Raw genomic sequence first — 26,483 nt, 5'->3', positions numbered from 1 at the left:
CTAGTGTCTTAACAGGACTCTAATTGCTCAGGAAGTAAGGGCAAGAACTGACAATTAGGATTGCATTAAATTAAAAACTTTTGTACATCAAAGGAAACAATTACCAAACAACCTACAGAATGGGAAAAAATCTTTACTAGCTATTTATCAGATAAAAGATTAGTATGCTCAAAAAATTAACATTAGGGCAGGGCGCAATGTCTCAGGTCTGTAATCCCAGCTACTCAGGAGATAGAAACTGAAGTGATTCAAGGCTAATCCAGGAAAAAAACTGGCAAGACAAACATCTTGATCAATAAGCTGGTGATCCCTAATCCCAGCTACGCAGAAGGCCACAGGTAGGAAGATCACAGTCTGAGTGAGGCTGGCCCTGGGCAAAATCACGAGACCCTATCTGAAAAATAACTAAAGCAAAAAAAAAGACAGGGGGCATGGCTCATGTGGTAAAATGGCTGCCTAGCAAGCACAAGATCCTTCATTCAAATCCCAGTCCCACAAAAAACAAAGAAATCATACACCCAAAGAAAAAATAATTCAATTAATAAATGGGCAAATGAAAATCTAGCAGTTCTTAAAAGAACAGATGGAGGGAAAAGAAAAGAGAATGACATGGCATCAATAATACCATAAAACATAACATCTGTGAAGGTACAGGATATAACCATGTATTGAAGGCTGTTGAAAAATGGGGGGTGGAGGGAAGCAGTCAGGGAAGAGTAATGGAAGGGACTGAACAGACCAACAGTTGAACAAAAAAAAGCAAATGGTGCCTAAAAAGCAAAGTAAAAGTTAAGCACATTAACTTTTAATGTGCTTAATTGAAGTGATAAAGTAAAAACTTTTGATTTGTTGAAAAGCAGTATGTCTTTAGCAGAGTTGGGCAGCATTATAGAAAAAAATCAATCAAGCATCCACAATACTGAACTCTAGGCATCCTGAGGATTTGTGGTTTTTCCTCAATGTTGGTCTCCTTGGAACCATAGACCCAAGGGTATCACAGTTTTATTTTATAGACAAAATAGCTGAGTTAGAAAAATCACTTTGCAATCATTCTAATTAATAATTAATTCCATTCTAATTAATAATTAATTCCAATAGCAATAATTAGTGGATGTGAAAACTGGTGGGTGAAATTGTGATAAGCAACAGATTTATGTAATTTCAAAGTATATCTCAACTTGTATCTACAAAAAGAAAATAGTAACTTCACAGTGGAGAATTCTGTCGGACACCATCTTAACCAAGTAATCAAAGATAGCATTACTAATAATGGGTCAAATTGGAATCTTGAACTTTGTAATATGATGCATTGAGAAGGACATCACGTCAGGCGCGGTGGTGCGCGCCTGTAGTCCTAGCTACTCGGGAGGCTGAGGCAGGAGAATCGCTTGAGTCCAGGAGTTCTGGGCTGCAGTACACTATGCCGATAGGGTGTCCACACTAAGTTCGGCATCAATATGGTGACCTCCCGGGAGTGGGGGACCACCAGGTTGCCTAAGGAGGGGTGAACCAGCCCAGGTCGGAGAAGGACATCACATATCACTTATGTGTATTCCTGTCCCCCAAAGCACAACCTAAAGAAGACAAAATGGTCTATAAAATAACTGGCTGTACTCTTCAAAAATGTCAATGCCCCAAAACAAAAGGCTGAGAACTGTTCCAGACTCAAAAAGCCTAAATCTCTAACAAAATGCAATGCATAATACCGGCATGACTCCTACACTGGGAGAAAAATGCTATAAGGACATATTAGGGGATAGAGGTAGAGCACTTGCCTAGTATGTGTGAGGCCCTGGGTTCAATCCCCAGTACTGGAAAAAAAAATTGACATATTGGGTGAAGAGATACAATCCGAATGTAATCTATAGATTAGATAATACTATTTTATCAATATTAAGCTTCTAAATTTTTTTTTTTTGGTGGTACTAAGGTTTGAACTCAGGACCTTGAGCTTGCTAGGCAAACACTCTACCACTTAAGCCATATACTCTTATCCCCAATTTTAAATTGTGTGAGAATGTCTGTAGGAACCAAATAGTGAGTACTTAGATGTAAACATATGTTGACTACAGCTTACTCTAAAACAAGTCAGAAAAAAAAAAAAAGAATATGTATACAGGCAGAAAAGTATTGTGCATGTCACAAAATGTTAACCACTGGTCAATCTGCAGAGGAGATTTTTTTGGTACCATTTTTCCAAGTTTCTTGTTTATTTTCATTTCCAAAAAAAATTTCTTTAAATGTTATTCTTAACAAGAGAGACAATTGTAGACAACTCCTGAAGGGTTTACTTCAAAATGGAATGTGGGTGCTCGCTTTGGCAGCACATATACTAAAATTGGAACGATAGAGAAGATTAGCATGGCCCCTGCGCAAGGATGACACGCAAATTCATGAAGCGTTACATATTTTTTATTGCGGGGGGGGGGGGGGGGGGGAGGGGGAGAGGGAAGGGGGGAGTGGGTGGTAAGGGAGGGGGTGGGGGCAGGGGGGAGAAATGAACCAAGCCTTGTATGCACATATGAATAATAAAAGAAAAATGAAAAAAAAAATGGAATGTGGAAATTGAGAGGTAGAGAGAGAAGTGAGGTCAAGAGAACTTTTTCTTTTTTTGATAGGCAGGGTCTCACTATACAGTTCAAGCTGGACTCAAACTTACAGTCCTCCTGCTTCTGCCTCACAAGTGCCGGGGATACAACAGGTGTGATGTACCACACCTAGTTAGAACTTTTTTATTTTTAACATGTGAGAAATGACATTTGAATATTGCTGGGAATAATTTAGTAAGAAATTTTTAAAAGAACTAAAAAAGGAAAGATTGCTGAAACAATGTTCTTGAGTGGGCAAAGATAGATATGGGTTCCTATAATAAGTATGCATAGTCCTTGGTAACTATTACAACATGTAGATGCAAATGCTAAACAGGTACATACATATAAGTATATATATATAAGTATATATATAAGTATATACATATATATATGTATATATACACTTATATGTATATATATGTGGGCATCCATAAACGATACCTTCAACTTTTTCAGTTAGGTCGGAAAAAAGGTTATTGGTTAAGAAAAAAAAAAAGAAAGTAGTAGATGTGTAAGAAGAGAGGAAAAGTGTGAGATAGTCATCCACCATTCTTCCACTCCTAGTCTAAGAATTAACTGACAGGATTAGGGGCCCACTTGAGGTATGTGGTCATGAATTTAAAATGAAACCCATTAGTAAGGTTGTGTGCTTTTCACAAACCACATTCAGCTTCGTGGGTACACCATCGAAAAAGTGGAAAAGCAGATTTAAACAGAAATGTGGTTTTGGCTCAACCAGGACAATGAATCAAGAAAAGAGCATGTTCAGAGGTAAGAGATAATTATGACTGATTTAAGATGAATAGGGAAGGGAGTGAGGATGTTGAGAGGTTAACAGAGTGTGAAATGGCGGTAGAATCAATGGATTAGAGGTTCTACTGCGGTTAAATGATTATTGAAGTCAGAATAGTGGAAAGATAACAAACGGTAGTCATAAATCGTGAATGCATGAAACTGGGCATTGACTGAGATTCTGCAGTTATTACTCAAGATTCTAGATTATTATTATGAAAAGGAATGATTGAGGTAAACTGGAAGACAAGGTCACTGAAGCAAACAAATTCAAAGGGCTAAAAGATCAAAATGTTGAAAAAATCTATACAATTGAAATTATCAAGAATTAAGATCAGAAATAGTATTGGTGAGGGAGGAAGGGAATGAATAAAAGAAAGGTAAGGATTGGAAGGAGAACCCTAGGTAATAAAAAATTTGGCTGACCTTTGTCTCCCAATTCCTGGGAGGTAGTTTCTAAATCCTGGTAATTTCCTGAATGATAAAAGTATCTTTTTCACTCATGGTGGGACTCATAATGGGCCCCCTAGTTAGTTTGTGGTAATGAAATGACTGGATGGGGACTGACTGAGCCAGAAAATCCAACTGTTACTAGAGGGCTGGGGCTTTGAGCCATGTGATATTGGCTTGACCAGAGTAAGGAAGGGAGCTGGAGACTAAGTTCAGTCAGTGGCCAACAGTTCAAAATGAAACTCCAATAAAAGCTCCCAACACTAAGACTTGGTGAGGCTCCCAGGTTGGTAATACTCTGCATATTATTACCCACCAGTGTGCCAAGAGGGTGATCTGTCCTGACTCTTCAAGGATAAGATGATACCAGATGCTTCCATTTGGAAGCCTCCCAGCCCTCTACATCTCTTCTTTTGGCTGACTCTGATTTGTATCCTTGATGCTACAATAAAACTGCAATCGTAAGTATTATGCTTTCCTGGTTCTAGGAATTGTTCTCATGACTTATCAAACCTGAGCAGATAGTCAAATTTGTAGCCAGCTAGTCAAAAACGACAGTGGCTGTAGAAACCTTGTAGCTGGTGTCTACAGTAAGAATAATCTTGTGGAGAGCTGATAACTTTGAACTTTGGTCTAACTCAGTAGTCAGCATCAAAACTCCCTAGGGAATGAACCAGAAAATACATCAACAGGAGTTACAATAAGGGTTTGTAAACAATACAATCAATAACACAATCTGATTACTGGACATTCAAAAACCAAAGAATTTTAAATAAGATAGACCTAAATGCTGAAAATGAAGCGTAAGAGGTGTAGGCCCCAAAGTGACCACGCGGAGAGGAGTGATCTGGCCAAGAGATTCTTTATTGCCGGCCCATCGAGGAGCGAGCCGGGTGGGAGAAGGAGAGAGCCAAGAGAGAGTAAGAGAAAGAGAAGGGCAGGTGCTTAAATACCCCTCAAGTGACACTCGGCATGATCTGATTTGTTCGGATCTTATGGTTCAAGCTGATTGGAGGTTGGGGCAGAAGGAGAATTCAAGCTAGACTTGAGGCAGGACTGTGACCCTGGGAAACAGAAGCTTAAGGGTGCAGTAAGAACCGAAACCTATCGGCGCCATTATTGCCAACAAGAGGAAATCTACTACACCTCCAGGTTCAGTGAGAGTGATGAGAAACAGAAAAGGAAGAGAAGTTGGCATCACTTGAGAGAGGAGCAGGGAAAGTAATTCCCTCAGGATAAAATTCCTAGGCACTCCCAGTTTTATAGATTATGAAGATGAGGAGGAGTCAGTAAAAGAAATTCACTTTAAAATGGAGCTTACAATGACATAGGACAACTAAGAAATAGTGATATCCTGGAAGCCAGGATTTCAAGGAGTAATCATTTGTATCAAATACTGCTGATCGAGCAATGTGACAGCCACTGCATGACCATAATAGACAATTTCAATGAAATGATGATGGAGGAAGCCTGACTAGATTGGTTCAAATAGAATATTCTGAGCTCTGACTTCTCAGCACCCTGGAAATCAACCAAAAGCAGACAACAAAGAACAGGAAACTACTTAACTCTGCATAAGAACAATTCATGCCTGTGGCAGTTTTGCCTGGAGCTACTCTCATTCTCCTAAGGACAACTGCATGCCCAAAATGCAATTCACCCAGAGGTGGAAAAGGCCTTGAAAACTAGAGTTTTGTTTCCTCAGCTGTAAAAACTTACTTTGGTTTGTAGCACTCAGTTTAGTAGCCATCTCAATGGCAAGGGAGGTCCAGCATTTCCACTAGTCTGAGGCTGTAGTCCTACCTGGAGAAAGCAATGAATTAATGGACTATCTAAGGATTTATCAGCAAGTTCCAGGTGGCAAAACAGTCATAAGAAGTTGATAACATGTGGAACCCCTGAAGTTTATTCCTAGGGCCTAAAACTTCAGATTCACTGGTGCAAAGTGGATATCCATGTATGCACAAAAATAAACTTAGATCCTTATATCTCGCCTAAAACTAACTTAAAATGGATCACAAAGCTAGCAATTCTGTTCCCAGGAATCTACCCAACAGAAATTAAAACATTTGTTCACATCAAGACTTGAACACAAATGTTCACATCAGTATTATTCATAAAAGCAAAGTACTAGAAAGAATTAAAAATGTCCATTTGGTGAACAGATAAACAAAATGTATATTCATCTAATGTAATAATAGTCAGCAATTAAAAAGGAATGAAATATTGCTAAATGGTCAACACAGATTAACTTCAAGAGCGTGCTGAAGATAAGAAGCCAGAAGCAAGAGTACATTTATATTTGTACTGTAAAACAAAACAAAACTACATATTATATGATTCTATTTGTATGAATGTTCAAATACCAATTTATAGAAAGAGCAGATCAGTGTTTGCCTAGGGTTTAGAATGGAGACTGACTGCAAATGGGCTGAAGGGAATTTTTTGAGGTGATGGAAATGTTCTAAAATTGGATTGTAGTGATGGCTACACAACCCTGTAAGTTTACTAATAACTACTGAATTGTACAGTTACAATGGGTGAATTTCATGATATGTAAACTATACTTCAACAAAACTGTGAAACAGAGAAAAAGAAAGAGAACTGGATGTATGAACAAAGATAACTTTTTGTAGAGTATGCTATAAATTGAGAGAAAAGATAAGGGGTGGTAGCAAGAAAGACAAGTAAGTTCAAGAAAGGGTTTCATTTAGAGAAATGGTGATGTTATTATACTGTCAGCAGTATACGAAAAGGAGAAAAGAAGAATTATAGAACCAATGTCCTTAAAAAGGTAAGAAGGGATGGGCTCTAATGGACAACAGGAAAGAACAGCCTTAAATAGAAAAAAGACAGAGAATTCAAATAACAATGGTAAAGATGAAGGTGACAGGTAGATTATTTTTTCTTAGTGAAATAGAAAGCAAGGTCATCAGCTGAAAGGAAGGATGGAAAAGGAAATGTTGAAAATTTGAGTGCATGGGAAAAGATATGATCATCTAAGTGAACAGGGACAGAAGTGTGAAAGAACCAGACAGTGAGACAGTACTAAACAATGAATTTAAAGTAATAGTATAAGAACAATGATCCTTTCTATCAAAGTATTTGTTACCCTCTTAGATTATTTAAAATTTCCTCAGGTCGCCATCTTAAGTGACTTGCATGTTTAAAGGGTCCTTGCTTCTGGATTCCTGTACAACTCCACTGCCTGCCAAACTGCATGCCCTAACCCATCCCCCAAGACAAATCCCATGTGAGGGGCAGGTACAACTGTGTCAGGGATATAAGGAGGAGCCACTGTCAGCCATTTTGTGCTTGCGTGTTGCTTAGCTGAAGTAAGCATATGTTTGCACCCTCTTGATCAAGAGAAATTGCCTTGTCAAGATTTTCTGTGTCTTGTGTGTGTGTTTTCAACACCGGAGGGTTATCAATTCCAACAATAGGGTCCGAGCTAAGAATTTAGTCAACACAGTTGTTTTCTTTCAGCATACTTACCTGTAAGTATGTAGGTATAAAACAGGTGAACTGATATTAACTAGTGCTGTGCTTGCCACACAGTATCAATCAAGGGAGAGGGATCAAAATGACAAACTGGAAATTCAGCTAGCAGAAAAGAAAGTGAGGATATATGGGTATTGTGGAAGAGAAAAGGTAGTAAATGAAAAGATTTCAATGAGGCCAAAGAATTAAGGTTGTTGGGTACTATAAATGAGGCAGAAAAAGGGAAGATGGTAGTTGAAGAGTAAAATGTTAGAAACTGGTATCACAGAAAGTTATAGTCATTGATAATAAGTTCTAAATCAGTAACTCTCAATCCTAGCTGCACATTATAGTCACCTTGAAAAACTGTTAACATCCCATGTCATACTCAGATGGATCAAATCAAAATCTATGTAAGTGAGTCCTAGGCATCTATGGTTTTCTGAAGCTCCTCAAACAATGCAGACACCATGAGGGTTTAAAGACATCTGCCTAGGATATGTTATTGATATAAATGGCTAATAAAGGACAAGATCACTGAAAAAATAAACACACACACACACAAAAAAAAAAAGAAAGAAAAGGCAAGATTACTGGAGGAAAGCAAGAAGTCAGAGTATAAGAAGTGTCATCTGCACGGATACTGAAGTCACCAATAATTACAACTGGAGTAGTAGGAAATGACAATGAGCACAGAAATCTAGACACACAATGAGAAGCAGAGAGATCATCCTTGTTCTCAACAGGAGAAGCCATCACTAAAGAACTCTTCAGGGGAAGTGTCCTTAGGAGGAGAGGTAGTTTCTCAGTTACAGCAAAAAGCTAAAGGTATTGTTCAGAGAAGAGGTTAAAAAAATAAGAGTTTTGCCAATGACTGACAGTGACCTCCAGAAGGCACAGAAGAAGAGTTTCATGATCACTGAGCGGTGAAAATTGGGTCAGACAGGAAAAAAGAAGGAAAGACAAAGTTTAGACCCAACTAGTGAGAATAAGGCCAGAAAATTTCAGAAAGAAAGCCATCATATTTTCTTAGCACTACAGAAAAAAAAAAAAGCTCTGTAAAGTTTGAAAAGCCTTCCTGAACCCAGCCACACTGTAAAAGACATAAAAAATTAATTTTAAATAAAAATGTCACAAAAAAGTATCAACATTAATCCCAAAGTTGTCCATATAAGAAACAAGAGAATAAGGAGAGTAACATCCATACAGACGATAAAGCATGCCAGAATTACATGACCACATAATAGACCAAAACTGTAATACACTATTTCAAAAGGGAGTAAAATACCTTAAGAAAAATACATGCTAATAAAAATGTTACAGAAAATGATGCATGACATGAAAGAATAACAGAAATAAGAATTATAAAAACTCAAAAACAAGATAACATAATTCAGGAAAGAATTTTAAATAAAAGATAAAAATTATTCTAGAAATAAACAAGACAAGAGTGAATAAATACAGATAATTCCTGAAGAAAAATAGGTGAAAAAGAGGAAAATTTTAAAACTCAAAAAGATAAAAAGAGAAGCCAGCATGGTGACATATACTTATAATCTCAGCACTCTGGATGCTGAGGCAGGAAGACCCTTCTCAATAAAAATGGTTTAAGAGAAAGTTACAAATACTGAAAACAGACAAAAGACTGAATATACAGATAACAGGAGCTCATGAAGAAGAAAAGTAAATCAAGAAATAGAGCAAATAGAAAAAACAATAATTTTTAAAAAAACTTTCCTAAAATAAAAAAAATTCTTTTGAAACTACATGTTAGAAAAGTACAATGTATACCTGGTGATAAACTCTGAGAAAAATGACTAAACATTATAGAATAAACAAAAGGAAAAAATTTAGGTTCCAAAGAGAAAACAGAGAACTGTTCAGTCAGGAATAAGTGTCCAAGTAATGAGAAAAGAACTGTCAATACTGGGTTTGTTCTAAGACAGTAGACCTTTAGGAGACTGCCATTGAGAGAAAACTGCAAATGCTCAAGGAGCACAGAGTTCAGTACCCTAAAATTACTCAAATTTACCTATACTGTATGCATAGTAGGTCTGAGATTTCATAACTTGAAACCACACAGAATAGGCTACATTAATGTCACAAAATTACTGTTATACATATTAACTCACCAAAAAGTAGATCTTATTTCATGCTGTTTATCTTGAATGCTGTGGATGCTTGACTCATAGTGCCAGTGATGGGCTAAAGACATGCGGCCTTTCTCAACCAATATAAAATTTTCATTTTATCATTTAAATTAAGCACATGAACTTTTACCTTACTTTTTGGACACAATTTGCTTTTTGATAAGCATATTTTCACAAATTTAAGGGCAGGAAACACTCAGCAGAACACACAATGATTTAAACTAACTGAGGAAACTAAGGATAACAAGGGAACTGACAGAGCTTCTCTGCACCAACTGAGCTGCGTAATGCATGCAGAAATTTAAAATTTTTGTTTTGAACTACCTTCTGATTTTTTTATTTATTACTTTTTTGACTTGGTCAAAACCATGTGTAATAAATCCATGATTAAGCTAGGCTTACTTGAATAAAGAAAGAACTCAAGATTAGACTTGATAACCTCAGGGCAGATAAATGTTAAGACTACATGTGTAGAGGACAGAAAAAGCAGCAGCTACTTACAAAGAAAAGAGAATCAAACTAGCATTAAAATGTTTCATCTCTTAGCCAGGCACTGGTGGTTCACACCTGCAATCCTAGCTACCTGGGAGGCTGAGATCAGGAGGACCTCGATTTGAGGCCAGCACAAGGAAATAGTTTGAGAATACTCCATCTCCAAAATAACCAGACTAAAATGGATTGGGGGTGTGGCTCAAGCAGTAAAGTGCCTGCTTTGTAAGCAGAAGCCCTGAATTCAATCCTGGTCTCACCAAAAAAAAAAAAAAAAAAAACCCAAGTCTTCTCATCTCTTGCGTAAAATGCTTGAAGGGAGCAGAACAGTATGTATATGCTTATTCCATAATCCTTTTATCAAAAATGAAAAAGGATTATGATCCATGAATATTATATACAGTCAAGATATTATTCATTGATACAATAAAGAAAAGGCAACTTCATTCAAGTAAGGATTCAGAAATTATGCCACATATACTCTTAAGGAAATTATTCTGAAATTTTACCAAATGTTTTTGGGCATTTGATAAACATAGGGCTTTTTTTTTTCCTAGTGTTGACCACTCCCAGAGTTGCAGGTATCAGAGCAGATATGGCCAAATCCAAGAATATATGACCAGACCTGAAAAATGGTATAGAAATGGCTTCAAGACACTCAAATTCTAAGGAACACATCATTTTCCAAAAAGTACAAGAAAGGCCTCAAAAATATTCAAGCCAACATTTCTAAGGCAATAAGCACCTGTACAGAGGCCAACAATGTGTTTATTAAGCCCAATGCAATCAAATACAGTATCTTAAAAGATGCTAGTTCAAAATTAGATAACACCCATACCACCTATTCTAGTCTCTGGAAATACGCCAATATCCATAATATCAGTAGCACCAAGTTTTGGCAACCAAAAGCCAGTTATGAGAGCAAAGGACCCACAAAATCCCCCCAAAGAGTCCAAAGTAAAGACATTAGTCTACCAACTTTCAGGACCAAAGAATTGTGTAAAACTTGAACTGCTGTTTACATGGGCAGGCATCACCCTGTGCCTTCTGTATGAATACCAATACTAAGCTCCTGAAATCTCCCCAGAAAAGAGATAATCATATAGTTTTTATCTTAAACTTTGGTCATGTAACAAAATGCTAATATTTTAATGTCCTTGCCTTCTTGATCATGATATACTGTCTTTTAAAGACACTGCTAGATTTATTTGACTAATATTTTATTTAGAATGTTTGCTTCTCTAGTCTTAAGAATGGACTAATGTTTATAACAGCTGATATAAAGAGGAAACAATCTTGCCATCTATCAGTTGGATAATAACATAATAATAAATTATGTTGTCATACACTATGAAATATTCAGCTTTTTTAAAATTAATTAGTTCTATTTACTAAAGAGGGCTATGAGACATGGTTAAAGGAATAATGTAAGTTACTGAGTAGTGTAAATAATAGCCTCTAAATTTTTTAAAGGCTGTATATGTGCATAGTTGCTTATATATTTTTGAGCAAAGAGAAAGACATTGAAAAATATCCTTTATAGCATCATTTAATGTTGACTACCACAAGGAATATAATTAAAATGTGAAAGAATGAAGAGAGAAGCAAATATTAACATTTTCTTTATTAATCACTAGTTTATTTTAGTAACTGGACAAAGATATATTACTTTCATAATTAAAAAAAAGTAGAATGGTGGAGAAAATACCAGATGCCCATTATAAGTAATGATAATTAACATTTGTTTAAAACTAGTAAGTGCTTTAATACATTTGAAGACAAAGATAGAATTAAATTGTCTTTAAAAAGGAGAAGAGTCATTATGAATTTCTTTTTTTTTTTTTTTGGTGGTGGTACTGGGGTTCAAACTCAGGGCCTGTACCACTTGAACCATACCTCCAGCCCTGAAGTTCTTTTACTTAAAAATGCAAAACTAGCCTAGCCAGGCTCCCAGTAGCTCACACATATAATCCTAGCTAGTCAGGAGGCAGAGATTAAGAGGATCATGGTTCAAAGCCAGCCGGGGCAAAGAGTTCACAGACCCTATCTTAAAAAAAACCCTTTACAAAAAAGGGCTGGTGGAGTGGTTCAAGATGGAGGCCCTGAGTTCAAACCCCAGTAACCACAAAAAAAAAAAAAAAAGCAAAACAATCCAATCTGGGACCAAAGTTGCACATAAATGATCTTTTCCTAGTACATTAAATGAGATATCTTCAAGATGAACTACTTTTTAATTTAAAACTAGCATAAACTTATCACTTCATGCAGATTATGAATAGGGATGAAACTAATAAAAATGAGTCAAGTCCAAAATATTTAGTAAATAATACCAATGGCAAATGGATTAGCAGAAATTAGGAAACTATTACAGAAATAACTAAAGCTTAGGGAAAAATGAGATTGTGAAGAGTTACCTATACTACAGAAAGAGGAGAAACTTTCTTTTTTTATTTTTTTTTTTATTATTATTCATATGTGCATACAAGGCTTGGGTCATTTCTCCCCCCCTGCCCCCACCCTCTCCCTTACCACCCACTCCGCCCCCTCCCTCTCCCCCCCACCCTCTCAATACCCAGCAGAAACTATTTTGCCCTTATTTCTAATTTTGTTGTAGAGAGAGTATAAGCCATAATGGGAAGGAACAAGGGTTTTTGCTGGTTGAGATAAGGATAGCTATACAGGGAGTTGACTCACATTAATTTCCTGTGCGTGTATGTTACCTTCTAGGTTAATTCTTTTTGATCTCACCTTTTCTCTAGTCCCTGGTCCCCTTTTCCTATTGGCCTCAGTTGCTTTTAAGGTATCTGCTTTAGTTTCTCTGTGTTAAGGACAACAAATGCTAACTAATTTTTTAGGTGTCTTACCTATCCTCACCTCTCCCTTGTGTGCTAAAGCTTTTATCATGTACTCAAAGTCCAATCCCCTTGTTGTGTTTGCCCTTGATCTAATGTCCACATATGAGGGAGAACATACGATTTTTGGTCTTTTGGGACAGTCTAACCTCACTCAGAATGATGTTCTCCAATTCCATCCATTTACCAGCAAATGATAACATTTCGTTCTTCTTCATGGCTGCATAAAATTCCTTTGTGTATAGATACCACATTTTCTTAATCCATTCGTTGGTGATGGGGCATCTTGGCTGTTTCCATAACTTGGCTATTGTGAAAAGTGCCGCAATAAACATGGATGTGCAGGTGCCTCTGGAGTAACCTGTGTCACAGTCTTTTGGGTATATCCCCAAGAGTGGTATTGCTGGATCAAATGGTAGATCAATGTCTAGCTTTTTAAGTAGCCTCCAAATTTTTTTCCAGAGTGGTTGTACTAGTTTACATTCCCACCAACAGTGTAAGAGGGTTCCTTTTTCCCCGCATCCTCGCCAACACCTGTTGTTCGTGGTGTTGCTAATGATGGCTATTCTAACAGGGGTGAGGTAGAATCTTAGTGTGGTTTTAATTTGCATTTAGAGGAGAAATTTTCTTCTAGGGTATTATTTTATACTACAAATATTTTTATTATTATTAAGTATGTAGAGACCACAAAAACAAATCCTCTGATTAGTTTCTTCACTGATTATCAAATCTGATTTTTTAAAAAAAAAAGAAAAACTACAAAAATTGTCAACCTGGAACATTGGTGGGGAATAGGAGATGACAAAAATCTCAATTATTCACAAAAAAAAGGAGAGATGTTTATAAAAAAGTTGGTAACATTTACATGACCAAACTGAAAAAAAAAAAGTTGAAAGGCTCATTATCTCAAGAAATTCTGGGGTTTGACATTTTGTAGAAGTGATTAAAAATTAACTTTTTGACAAGTTTATGTTTTTTAAAAAATATTATTGGCCAGACATGGTGGTGGGTGCGCTCCTGTGATCCCAGTACTCAGGAGGCATGAGTATCTGGAGTTCAAGACCAGCATGGACTACATAATGAGACCATGTCTTTTTTTTTTTTTTTCTTTTTGGCAGTATTGGGGTTTGAACTCAAGACCTCACACTTGCTAGGCAGGTACTCTACACCTGAGCCACTCTATCAGCCCTACTTAGTATTGGGCATTTTTGAGATAAGGTTTCACGAACTATTTGCCCCAGCTAGCTTCGAACCTTGATCCCTCTGATCTCTGCCTCCTGAGTAGCTAGGATTACAGGTATGAGCCACCAGCAGCCAGCTGAGATCCTATCTTTAAAAAAAAAAAAGAAAGAAAGAAAGAAAGAAAAGTGCCTTTCCCTCAGCTCTCCAAATCTTTCATAAAAATTTGAGGATACAAATAAATCAGCAGCCAAACCACTATGGCATTTTTAAATGCCTAAAAATGAAGGCTAAAAAGAAGAGAAATACTAACAAAGAAAAGGTGGACTGACAATGCCAGTAAAAAATTATGAGGAATTGGATGAAGTACACATTAAAAAAAGAAATCCAGGGCACTTTCCAAAGCTTAATAAAAATTATCATTTATTAAGTTCTAGACACTGTCTTAAGGACTTTCACTGAGATTTCTTCATTTTATCATGGTAAAAACCATGCAAGATAAGATTTTTAGTCCGTCATATAACAAAGTAAATAACAAAGCAGTAAGTCAAACCCATTTTCATGATTCCAAACTCATAAATTCATGTTCTTTCTTCTATACACTTAGTGTCCTCTTTGTAGAAATTCAAACCTTCTTACAACTGAACAATAGTATTATCATCCTACAATATTAGAAATGTATGAATAACACCTTCTAAAAAATTCTCTCCTCTTCCTTAAAATCCTAAAAAAAGAAGAGCTGAAATTCTCTGATGTTTGAAACAGGACTCGGATGCACATTGTTTGTTAGTTGTTTCTGGGCTTTAATAAGTCTTGACTCCATAGGTCTAAAAAAGGTAATTATCTTCATTCATCCTAGGGAATCCAACAGAATTCCACGGAATTTGAGCAGAGATAGACTTCTAAAGTATAACAATATCTATCAAGTTGCCAAAGCCTGTCTAGCTTTTTTGCCTTATCAAATTTCAGCAAGTAGAAATAGAAATTGTGGGATAACCTCCCTCCCTAATGCAAAATTAGGAACAAAGGACTAAAAACAGACTGCCTTCATCTAGGCAAAGTTATTGAGATCTGAAGTAGATTCTCCAAGCTTAAAATGACTAAATCACAATAGCTACATATTCACTCCTATTTCCAAGTTTAATGATGTAATCTACTTATTGATCTGGATCTATAGGTAACAAAAGGGGCTTCAACAGCCATAAAAAACTGGCACCATATTTCTTCATGTTGTCAGTCTTTATGATCAGGTATCACCTTAAGATAATGCTTACATGGCAAATAAGACAATGAAATAATAACCTCGGCTACCCTGTCGAAAGATCCATTTGGAATAACTAAAGATTTCCATTATTGTTGTTTATATATACTTTTCTTTGTGAATTTTATGTCATAATACTTGCTGATATTTATTAAAATGAACATATAAATTACTATCCTCCTTTTCATAAAAACTTTGCTGAATAAAGAAAACAGTAAAACTTACCTACACTGTCTAGTAAAACTTTAGTAGAAAATATTAAAACTATCCTACATATTTTTTAAAATCATATTTTCCACAAGGTAAAAGAAATTTCTCTAGCACACAGAATTCTGAATATAATCTTAGCTTCTATTTAAAGAAGAATATGAAATTTCTACCCTCAACTGAAAGACAACAGTATGAAATATAATGGCTTTATATATAGTAAGGGGTCAATAAATATCTAAATGAAAGAATATATTAATACACTCCATTAAAAAAAATCATCCAATCTGGGATCAGGCAGCACATGCCTCTGGTTTCAGATATACAGGAGGCAAAGGAAGGAAGATCATAGTTGGAGGCCAGCCTAGGCAGTTACTGCAAGACCTTATCTGAAAAGCAAACTAAAAGCAAAAAGACTAACGTAACAGTGTGGTTCAAGTGACAGAGCACCTGCCTGACTGACATGTGTTCAATCCCCAATCCCATGGGAAAAAAAAAAAAAATCCACCAATTCTTCCAATACAACTAATTCAACTCAACTCATACCTTATACACAGAGGTCTGCATGACATACCAATATACAAAATCAAAGTTTAAAAAAATATATAATAGTCTTCCTATGCAAAATTAGGAGACTAAAACCTGAGCAAAGAAAAGTATTCTCTTACATGCTGTGCTACAAACCCCTTTCAATTTAGCATACTTCTTCAAAAAAAGTGTAAAATCTAGTAACATACTTTGTCAGAAACTTCTTCAGAGTTACAAATAATAAGAGTGTCATAAGGAGATACAAGAGGGGCCTATCAGATAAATCAGTACCAAGGCAAAATGACCAAACTTTTCCCAATATTATTTCCTAGAAAAGCCAGGCATGGTATATCTCCAACTCATGAAGTAGATGAACATTAATGGGCACATATTATGTAACAAACCACAGACCAGCAAACTTTTTTTGTGAAGAGCTATATAGTAAATATTTAGGCTTTGCAGGCCATATGGTCTCTATGACAACTACTTGCCTCTACTGTTGTGCCTGAAAACAGCCACAACCAATATGTAAACAAATGATCATGGCCATGTTCCAATAAAGCTGTCTTTATGGACACTGAAATTTGAATTCTTATAATTTTCACATGTCACAAAGTATTACTCCTCTGTTGATATTTTTTCAACCACTTAAAAATGTAAAAATTATTCTTAGCTTTCAGGCCATATAAAAACAGATGGTAAACTGGGATTTGGCCTATAGGTTATAGTTGGTCAACCTCTGTAATATATGAAGAAAATAATTTGGCTAAAGTTCACACAGACAGCCATCTAATCTTCCTCATGCTACCCAGGGAAACATAAAGAAAAATCTTGTTTATCTTTAGGGTCAGTCTTAATTACAGCCCAGGAGTTATTCTGAATATTTTAGAAGGTATTCATTTATGTATTTCTCTAAATCTACCTACTAATGCCTAGAACTTCCTCCAATGCCACAAAAAGAGATGAGTTTCAAAGGTATAACTGGAATTTCTTGTCAACAATGTGTACTCAGTAAGTAGACTATATTCTAATTATACTGGTGATGAAAATAAAAGATAAAAAGACATAGTGCCTGCTTAAAAGGAGCTCACAGACTAGTGATAAGAGTCACAAATAATTAAAATAATGTGACAACTATCTTAATGTGAACATTTAGCAGGTGCAAAGGCAGAACACAGAACAGAAAGCTTAAGCCTACTTAGGGGAATAAGCAAATCTACTTCGTTCAAAAGATACTGTTTAAGCCAAGAATTCAAGAAGAGTTAAGGAAGAATTTTCCCAGAGAACAAATGAGAGAGGGGAATAGTCCATGAAAAGGGAGTTTCATACAGAAATGAAAATGTAAGAGTATTACATATTGAAGGAACCAGAGGTAATTAAGAATTACCTGAGGAATCGCTTTGAAGAAAAAAATAGCAGATGAGACAAAAAGAGGAGACAGGAGAGAACTCATGAAGGACTTTATATGATTTGCTAAAGAGTTTCCATCTTATCCATTGGATGATGAGTAGTCACTGAAAGATTCTGAAAGATTCTGAAGAAAAGTAACATGATCAGCTAACCACTTCGAAAGACACTATGGCAGTAATGTGGTGGTACCTATGAAAAAAAGGTACATAAATCTGATATAAATGGTAAAGATGTCTACTAAGCAACTGGATTTAAAAAAAAAAATCATACCAACAAGATCATTGAGTATAACATAACCACTCAATTTAAACAGCTGACATCAAACTATATCAAATTCTTCTTATCAAAATAAAGGCATTTGAGAGGTGGTATGTACCATGCACTGAAAAAAAAGGCAGAAATTGATTCTATAGAGAAGAAAAGGATAAAGAAAAGGCATGATTAAAACTAGTATGAACTTATTTCCTTTGCCTCTTTCACTCATGTTTCCCAACTCTCCAACAAGCAGAAGCCATACATAACAAAATACTTTTGTAATGTGTGGTCCATAAAAAGCAACTTTTCTAACATCCACAAACACATCTTTCACATGATTTATAAAGATTTTTTAAAATATACGGGGTTGGGAGTATAAGTCAGTTGGCTTGCCTAGCATGCAAGAGGCCCTGGGTTCCATCCCCAGAACCACAAAAATAAATAAATAAATAAATAAATTGAACTAGGAGGAAATTTGTCTCCATAAATACTTATGGTATTATAATTACTTAGAGCATACTGGAATAAAAAAGATCTCTACCAGAAACTTTTTCCGTACTGGGGTTTGAACTAAGGGCTTTCCACTTGCTAGGCAGGCTCTATACTACTTGAGCCATACCCTCAGCCTGTGGGTTTTTTGTTGTTGTTGTTGTTTTGGGGTTTTTTGCTTTAGTTATTTTTTAGGTAGGATCTCAAGTTTTTGCCCAGGGCTGGCCTCAAACAGCACCACTGTGATCATCTTCAGATAGTAACTGGGATTACATACTTCAGATAGTAACTGGAATTACATACGTGAGCCACCCTACTCAGCCACCTATCAGCAACTTTTTTCACTCCATCCTCAACCTGATTTAGCCTTCTAAATCTCAAAACACAATTTCTTACTCTACAAAATTTCTTTACAATTTCTTACTCTATTAAATCTTAAATACTCATAGAAAATATTCTCTAATGGAAAGAAAAATATCCACTGGGTGGGAACATGTATCGATAAGTCTTTAAGCTTTCTTTTTAGCATATCTTTCTCTGACTTTCTCAAGAGATTCATCAGAGATATATACTCTCCATCACCATATACACTATCTCCTCACTCATCCTTCAATCTTAAATAATCTTCATCTAATATGTTACTAGAAAAATAATGCTATTCAAATAAACCAAGCAATAGTATTCATGGAATTGTAACAAAGTCTAAATGATTTATTTATACAGTATATTTATATGCTGTCTTTTCTTCAAATAACAGTATTTGGTAATTACAGGCACATTAAACAAATATGACAATGCTGAGTACCAATCCACTCACAGAGAAAAAAGAAATGTCCAAGTAATTGAGTTAGCTTACAATATTTGTTATCTTGACCAGACTAGTGCTGGAAGAGTAAACAGCCATTTGCTACAGCTTGTTCTAGGTCCTTGAAATGAAATATGGATACTGTCAGTAAATATATTCCAGCTAACATTGGATAATTCTAGGTAAATTCAATCCAATGTAATTTCAGCTACTGTGCCCAATCAGTGTAACTCAGACTGAATTTTAGTTCTATTCAAAGGGGAAAAAATGTAAGGACAGAATTTTTATGCATTTATTCTATCACTTATCCAGTAAATACCAACTATATCCAATACTCCTCTTTTGGTATTACCAAATTAGTATATTCCTTTTTAGGGTCTACATTCCTAATCATTCAAAATAACTCACAAAGAGTCATTTAGAAAACATTGAAAGAGCAAAGGCACTTACACGGCAGAGGGAGGAAAGAAGAGTTAGCATCGGACAGTTAAGAATCAATGATGGAAGGAATAATCACTGAATGATTAACAATGTTGGTAAAATGTTATGATGAAAATGCAAACCAAATTAGATTTTACAAGTATTCTAAAATGGACTAACAACCAGTATAAACAGAGTGTGGTCTGAGTCCATATTCAACGTATTGAACATACTAAATTATATAAACGCATACCCTGAAAAAGTTTTAGCCATAATCAGTACATTATACTGAATTCTCTTAATAGCAACAGAAATATATTAAGGTAAAAGAGCGTTTAGTTAAATGAGTTACACCCTGTGATTCACAGTATAATCAGGAAACGTTTCTGTTTTTTTTTTTTTTTTAATGATAGAAACAGTTTGGCCAGGAAAAAAAATAATTATCATCTGGTACTGATGGCTCATGCCTGTAATCTTAATTACTTGGGAGGCTAAGATCTGGAGGATCATGGTTTGAGGCCAGGCCAGGCAAATAATTGTTCAAGAGACTCCATCTCCAAAATAACCACAGCAAAATGGACTGGAGGCGTGGCCCAAACAATACAGTGCCTACTTTGCAAGCATGAAGCCCTGAGTTCAAACTGCAGTCTCACCAAAAAAAATGTATCAAAATTATGAGAGCTAGTGTTTCATTTCTTAAAATGGGTGAAGGATATGAGTGTGAGCTACACTGACATTCTTTATACTTCTCATTTTTATATTATTTAATTTGTAGTCAATATCTATAAAACAATGTGCAAAAAATCTTAGCAAACATTTGCTCATGAGCATTAAATATACATAAAGATCCAATCTATTCTTGGTTACTTTTTAAAATAAATAGAATAGAGATCATAAAAACGTTAGCAGGTAGGGAAAATGGTAATAATTTCTCCTTAATTTTCATAAAGAAATTTAGCAATAAAGGTTTACTGGCATGTTTAAAGAAAGTGTGTGTGTGTGTGTGTGTGTGTGTGTGTGTGTGTGTGTGTGATGTTATCTACATCAAACTACGTGAAAGTAACTTTTTGGCTCCAAATTTGCCCCCAAAACTAAACTCAATCACAAATATTTTCTTGATCACATAAAAAGTACTATTACTCCTCTTCTTGTAATACCAGAATGAATTAAAAAATAAATTCCTAAGTAATAACACTTTTATATGTGTATGCTTAACATTTATGTGAGTTCTACGAGGTTCACATCTATACTGTTTGTTTTATGATGGACACATGCATTTTATTTATGCCTTGTCAATACTAATTTGAGTTAGCAAGCAATATAGCATACTGGCAAAAAACATTCTTGATCAGGGTTCCTAAATTGAAATAGCTCTTCCACTTCTTAGCTACATAATCTTGGGAAAGTTATTTAACCTGTTTCAGTTTCTCATGGATAAAATAGAAATAACAGTGCATACGTCAGAGGGATTTGGAACTGATTAAAACAATATGCAACAGGACTAGCACAAAGTAGGTGCTACATAAGTATGAGCAATTACAACCAATAGTAATTATACCTCATCTTCCAGGACATATTGAAAACATTCTGACAATCTGAATTATTTTCTAAACTCAGACATCAAATCTAAGGCATGATTAACAGTTTGAAGCCCTGCAATACTGAAGAGATAGGTGATTAATAAATCTACATATCCACTGCAAAGATAAAGAACAATCTAAAAGGACTGGTTCCCAAAAGTGTAACTATCAATTTCGTCCCTTACACAAGGGGGCAGTGATAACAAGAAAAGAATGGGGCTCTGCAACACCTCTTCCTACAGACAGTAGGGGGTGGCAGTACATATGGCTTACAGTCAGAACAAAACAGGAAGACCCAACAGAACTGCTCTTTATTCTCCATTGGCCCTCTCCTCTCTTCTAGCCTCAACACAGCATAAAGTAAGGGAAAGAGCTACAGAAAAGACTAAAACCCAAAATTAATCATCAAGAAAAATCCAATTTTGTCTTTAAAGGAAATGATCCCTCAATGGCTGAATTTGGAATCAGGGGAAGCCAGTCAGCATGAATTTTCAGATTACTTGGGAAATTACTATAATAAGAACAACATTCAGGCAAATAATTCAATTTCTCTATAAGAATTCTAACACCAAAATCTCATCATAAACATATCCTAATGAACACATCCAGATTATTTCTGCTGTTGTCTCACAGTGTATAGACACTCATTATATATCACATTATATTAAATAGCTCATCTAGCTGTCTTTTGTTACTTCTGAAATTCCAGCTATGTTCTGAGAATACTCTCAAAACATAGATGTTCTTAAAAGGAAGTCACAATGTTTTGCAGCATGGGGGTAATTCCATATATATGCACATATACACATATATCTAGAGAAAGAGAAGAAAAATAAAGATGGGGGAGGGAGGAAGGGAGAAAGAAAAGGAATATTTAATGTTTTATTTTTGTGCTCACATTCCTAAGATGATCTACCTTGAAAATGCTGCAAGAAGCTCTCCACTGACAGTATCCATGTTGTTGCTTTTGTATTCAGTCTTCTTATTTCACCATTCCAATACCCAGAATATACAAGAATATTTCACTACTGCCATTCTCCGTAATTAACCATTGCAATAGCTTTGGCTCCAAACCCTCAAAATCCCTGAAAATTTATCCCTTTTGTTCACCATATTGTTTTGTTTTCTTCATTTCACTTGTGTAAAAAAAATCAAGGAAGGGGCAGATATGAAAAGTATTTCCCTCTGCCTAATGATCTTGAACTCACAATTACAGTCAAGATGTTTGGTTGGTTTGGGGGGGTTTTTTGTTTGTTTGTTTTGTTTTGTTTTTTTCTTTTCCTGGAGAGGAGCAGAGTGGGACAAACACCCCATACACAAGTCTTCTTCCTAATGTTAATTATCATGGTTTATGTTTTGTGAAAAACATTTAAAACATTCCACACCTGGAACCGAAGACAGGATACAATTGTATCAGTGTTCTACACGCTGAAGGCAAAACCTGGAATTATTTTAGCCCAATTTTTCTTCTTTCTCATCTCACAATCTGGCATAATTTTATTTTTGCTTTCACGTGGATACATTCCCTAGGCCAAAAAAAAAAAAAAAAAGCTTATCACAGCTCCTCTCGATTTCCCGTGGTAAAATATCTAGCAATGAGCCCTGTTAATCTTTTATTAGGCTACACCTCCTTCCCCAGAGGAATTAGTAATGTCACCGCTAACACTTCTATCGGGAAGGTCTACGCCACACAGGCCAGCCCCTCCCGCGCCTTTACCTGGCACATTTCACAACTACTTTCGTGCTGCATTCGGGGGCACATTTTTGCAACTCGTTCTGCACCATCACATCCATTCCCTGCCACGTTTAGCAGTCTTGCCTCGCATCTTGTCCTGGTCCCCGTCATCCCAATCCTAGCCAGGTACCAAATTCCATGACACCTTCGGTGACAGCCAAGTGACCGTCCCCAGCCTCATCTGAAGCCACCCTCAGTGCCACCTTCGGAGGCATCCGACGCCGGAGGGAGGCACCTCGCTGCCCGTTCCGCCGTCTCCCCGCTCGCCCCCGCCCCTCTCCCTGGGCTGAGGCATCGCAGGCGAACGCCCCTGTCACTGAACCCACCTCTCCTCCCCCGGATCCCCCACTGACCCCTTACCTGCCACTTTCAGGGGTCGCTGCACCTCGGGGTTAACAAGCCCGAGTCCCCGTGTTCTCCCGTGAGGACCGCGCCGCCCGCGACTCTCGAGGTACCTCGCCGCACTCCGACGCCCCTCAGAAGATCCGCGCCCCGGTACGCGCGGCGGGGCCTCGCGGCCGGCGAGCGCAGCCCGCCGCGGTCGTCCTGTCAGCGCGGCGCAGGGGCGGGCTCTCGCCCCTCAGCACGGCAGCGGCAGCGGCGGCGGCGGCGGGCGCCTTGCTCCGCCTCGCGCGCGGCACAGCCGGGAGGTGAGCGCGAGGGGGATGGGAACGGGGGGCGGGGCCGCCCGGAGGAGGCTAGGAGGGCGGCGGCGGCGGCGGCGGGAGGGCAGCGCCGACCGCCCCGGGCCCGGTGTTCTGAGCGTTCGTAGCTCGCCCCTGGCGAGCGGGCAGGCGGCTCGCGCTAGGCGGCTGTGCCAGCGGGCCCCGCCGGAGCAGCGCGGCCACCAGCAACCCGCGCCCAGCCAACCGCTCTCTAGCGCCGCCGCCGTGCCGGGGGCGTCGCACCCTCCGAGGCCGCCTGCAGCCCCGCCCCCTCCGGGCCGGGCTGGGGAGGAGCGCGAGCGCGGAGGGAGAGCGCGTGCGTGGGGGCGCGTGCGTGGTGGGGCGCGCGCGCGCGCCCGCCCCTGCCCCCTGCCCCTCCACAGTTTTGGGGGCGGGGAGCCGCAGGGAGAGGGAATAGAGATGAAGTCGTGTTCTGGGCGGGGAGAAGAGGCACTCGCGCTGCAGGATGTCTAGGCATTTCTCCTTTCCTCAGGAGGCTTTGACTGGTGGGGTCGAAGGCATTTGGTGGGGAAGCGAGGAGGAAGCGCAATAGCTAACAAGGCCCTACATAGTTAGGCCCCGCCCCGGGATGACGTCACTCTCGAGTGGCTGCTGCTGTCACGTGTGCCCACTTCGGGCCTGTCCTCCTGCGTTGATGGCCAGCACGTTCCTCCAGACGTCCCCCCATATCTATCACCTCAGGCACATGTCACTCCTAGAGTCATCGAAGCCAACAAGTGTCAGTTATTCTAACCCTGATTCGCAACTGGAATGTGTAGACTGTTTCAAAATGGCGCAGTTGGCCATGGTGGGGATCAGAATGAGGACAAAAAAGGAGAAAGGAAGGGAAAGTAAGGAAGGGAAAGAGAAAGTAATGGCGGGGGAGGAGGCGGATAAAGGAAAGGGAGGGAGGAAGAAAACTATGTTATCTGGAAATAACTACCGAAAATTCACTAAGCATAGCTTGAGAGCCTGAAGCCAAGTTGTGACCCTGCCTCTGTCACTGACACATTGGAAGAGAAGTAATGCGGTTTTAAGAGCCAACCAGCAAGACACGGAAAGATGCCACATGAAAGCCTCTTCGAAGGATATTAAATTTATTTCCCCCCACCATCCTCCACCTAGATCTTCTTCCTCTTTATTCTTCCTTTCCTTCAAATCATGAAACAACTGTTCAACTTTGCAAGATACTTGGAGTAAAACTTTAACACTGCTGCAAGATTATGCAAAGGAATCACTATTGCATATGCTACCCAGCTAGTCTTCCCTTCCATTAACTGAGATGACCTGTCGCAATCATCCACTTCCTATGAAAGGCCATGATTGGAAATAGTTGCACAAATTGTATCAAAGAAGCTGTATTGTAAAGTTTCTAAGGTAGAGGTTGTTTGGTTGGTTGTTTTGATAACAGCCCATTTGAATCTACCCCATTGTGGTGTTCCTTTGGTTTTTAAAAACATTAGTGTTAATTTCAGAACAACACAAAAAATTGGATATGAAGCCATATGAAGACACCTAGTCTCTACAGTGAATGTTTGAAAAGCCAGAGCTAGAACTTTGTAGCTTTGACTTTAGCAATTATGGCAAGGCAAAGGATGGACATATGGAATGTTAGGAGGATAATACTAAAAAGTTAGATTAACTAAAACCTACCTATATATACCTATATAGAAGCAACGTAGTGATTACTTATGGGATAGTTGATTCAGAGGGGGTCAAAAGGGACCTCTGGGTTGCTAGAAATGTCCGGAATCTTAACCTGGTTAATGGTTGCAAGGAGGATAGATAGATAGATGATAAATAAATGTATTGTGTGTGTGTGTGTGTGTGTGTGTGTGTGTGTGTGTGTGTAAAAGATCTGTGCACTTTATCTGTTTTTTTCCGTTTTATTTTGTTTCATTTTGGCAGCACTGGGGTTTGAACTCAGGGCTTGTGCTTAGTAGGCTCTTACACTTGAACCATGCCCCCAGCCCATCTCAGTTTTAACACACAAAGAAACATTACATTTTAAAACAGTTTTACAAACAATGAAGCATTGTAATATCATCCTCATTGGAGTCAGAAAACTTGGATTTGATCAGTGTCTCCTATCAGTTGAACTGCTATGCGGCCTTGAGCAAGTCTCTAAACTTTCTTTTTATCTATACAATATGGGTGATATCACATCACAGAATGTTGTGAAGATTAAGTGAAATGATGGCAAATATTTAGCACAGAGCAAGGTATACAATAAAGTGCTCAGGAAACAGTAGGGACTCTTATGTTATTCTTCTTACACTTGAATTTACCCTCTTTAATTCTCTTTTGGCCTTTTTAAATTTTATTTGTTTTTAAGATTACTTTGTATCTAAGTCTTTCCCTGTGAGTTTTACTGAAGCCAATACCATTTCTTTCCCTGGAGAAATAACAAAAAGTAGTCAGGGGTGTCATATGTTGCTTTTCAAACCAGCTCTGGTGGCAACACTTAGAAATTATGAGGTTCATTGTGGAGCACCATGAAATATTGACAGATTTAATTCTACCATATAGACTTGACACAATTTTACAAGCGCTAGCTCTGGCTACATTATGCTTATGCAGATATCTACATATTTTAAAATAATGTTTTTAAGAAATAGTATGTCTGTGATTTTCTTTTTAAATTTGTTTGCAACTTTTTTCACAAGGTAGGAAGTACCAAAAGTTTAATAATAATTCACAAAATGAAAAGTTTTAAACCCATTTTCCTGGAAATTAGTAAAACACTGTAATCACACGATTTTAACAGCAGTGTTTTTTGTTGGATTTTCCCTTGGTAAGCTCTGATAGCTGTGCTGCACATGGTCTCTTCCTCTGATAAAACAACTTTGAGCCACTATTCTCATCATACTTCCAAAGATCATTTCTTTTAACTGACTTTCCAAATCCCACTTTCACACTGGGCAGTGCCAGTGTCCATTGGAATGAACTGTGTTTTGTTCTTTCACTCATCCAAAAAGCTTCTATCCAGCCAGACCTCTTCCACATCGTTCTATTATCAAGCCTTGAAATTGGCTCCTACATTCCAACTTTGTGGAGGAAACAGTATGTCCCTGACAGTAGGGACGTTGCTGAGAAAAGCCATGTCTTCCACCCCATCTCTGATTTCCTTTTCTGTCACTAATAC

At 37.7% G+C, this 26,483-nt stretch overlaps 1 protein-coding gene and 1 non-coding gene across 9 annotated transcripts in view; one reads left to right on the top strand and one right to left on the bottom strand.

Moving 5' to 3' along the window:
* The window catches only part of Tanc2 (tetratricopeptide repeat, ankyrin repeat and coiled-coil containing 2), a 387,000-nt gene extending 363,780 nt beyond the window's left edge, over positions 1-23,220 (bottom strand). For 6 of the 8 annotated variants that reach the window (XM_074045366.1, XM_074045369.1, XM_074045370.1 and 3 more), the window contains exon 1: positions 23,034-23,220. The gene's annotated coding sequence lies outside the window, so the exon portion shown is untranslated. Of the gene's footprint in view, positions 1-22,323; positions 22,465-23,033 lie in introns of all 8 variants that reach the window. The other 2 variants (XM_074045367.1, XM_074045376.1) reach the window with 2 other exon arrangements.
* LOC141414256 (U6 spliceosomal RNA) lies at positions 2,309-2,413 on the top strand. The gene has a single exon (XR_012439318.1). It is a non-coding gene; the product is annotated as a U6 spliceosomal RNA (small nuclear RNA).
* Positions 23,221-26,483: the final 3,263 nt, after the last annotated feature.

The sequence above is a fragment of the Castor canadensis genome, chromosome 11 (assembly GCF_047511655.1).
Source record: "Castor canadensis chromosome 11, mCasCan1.hap1v2, whole genome shotgun sequence".
In the NCBI taxonomy this organism is placed as follows: Eukaryota; Metazoa; Chordata; class Mammalia; order Rodentia; family Castoridae; genus Castor; species Castor canadensis.
Note: the sequence above shows the minus strand (reverse complement) of the source record. Positions and strands in the feature narration are given on the sequence as shown.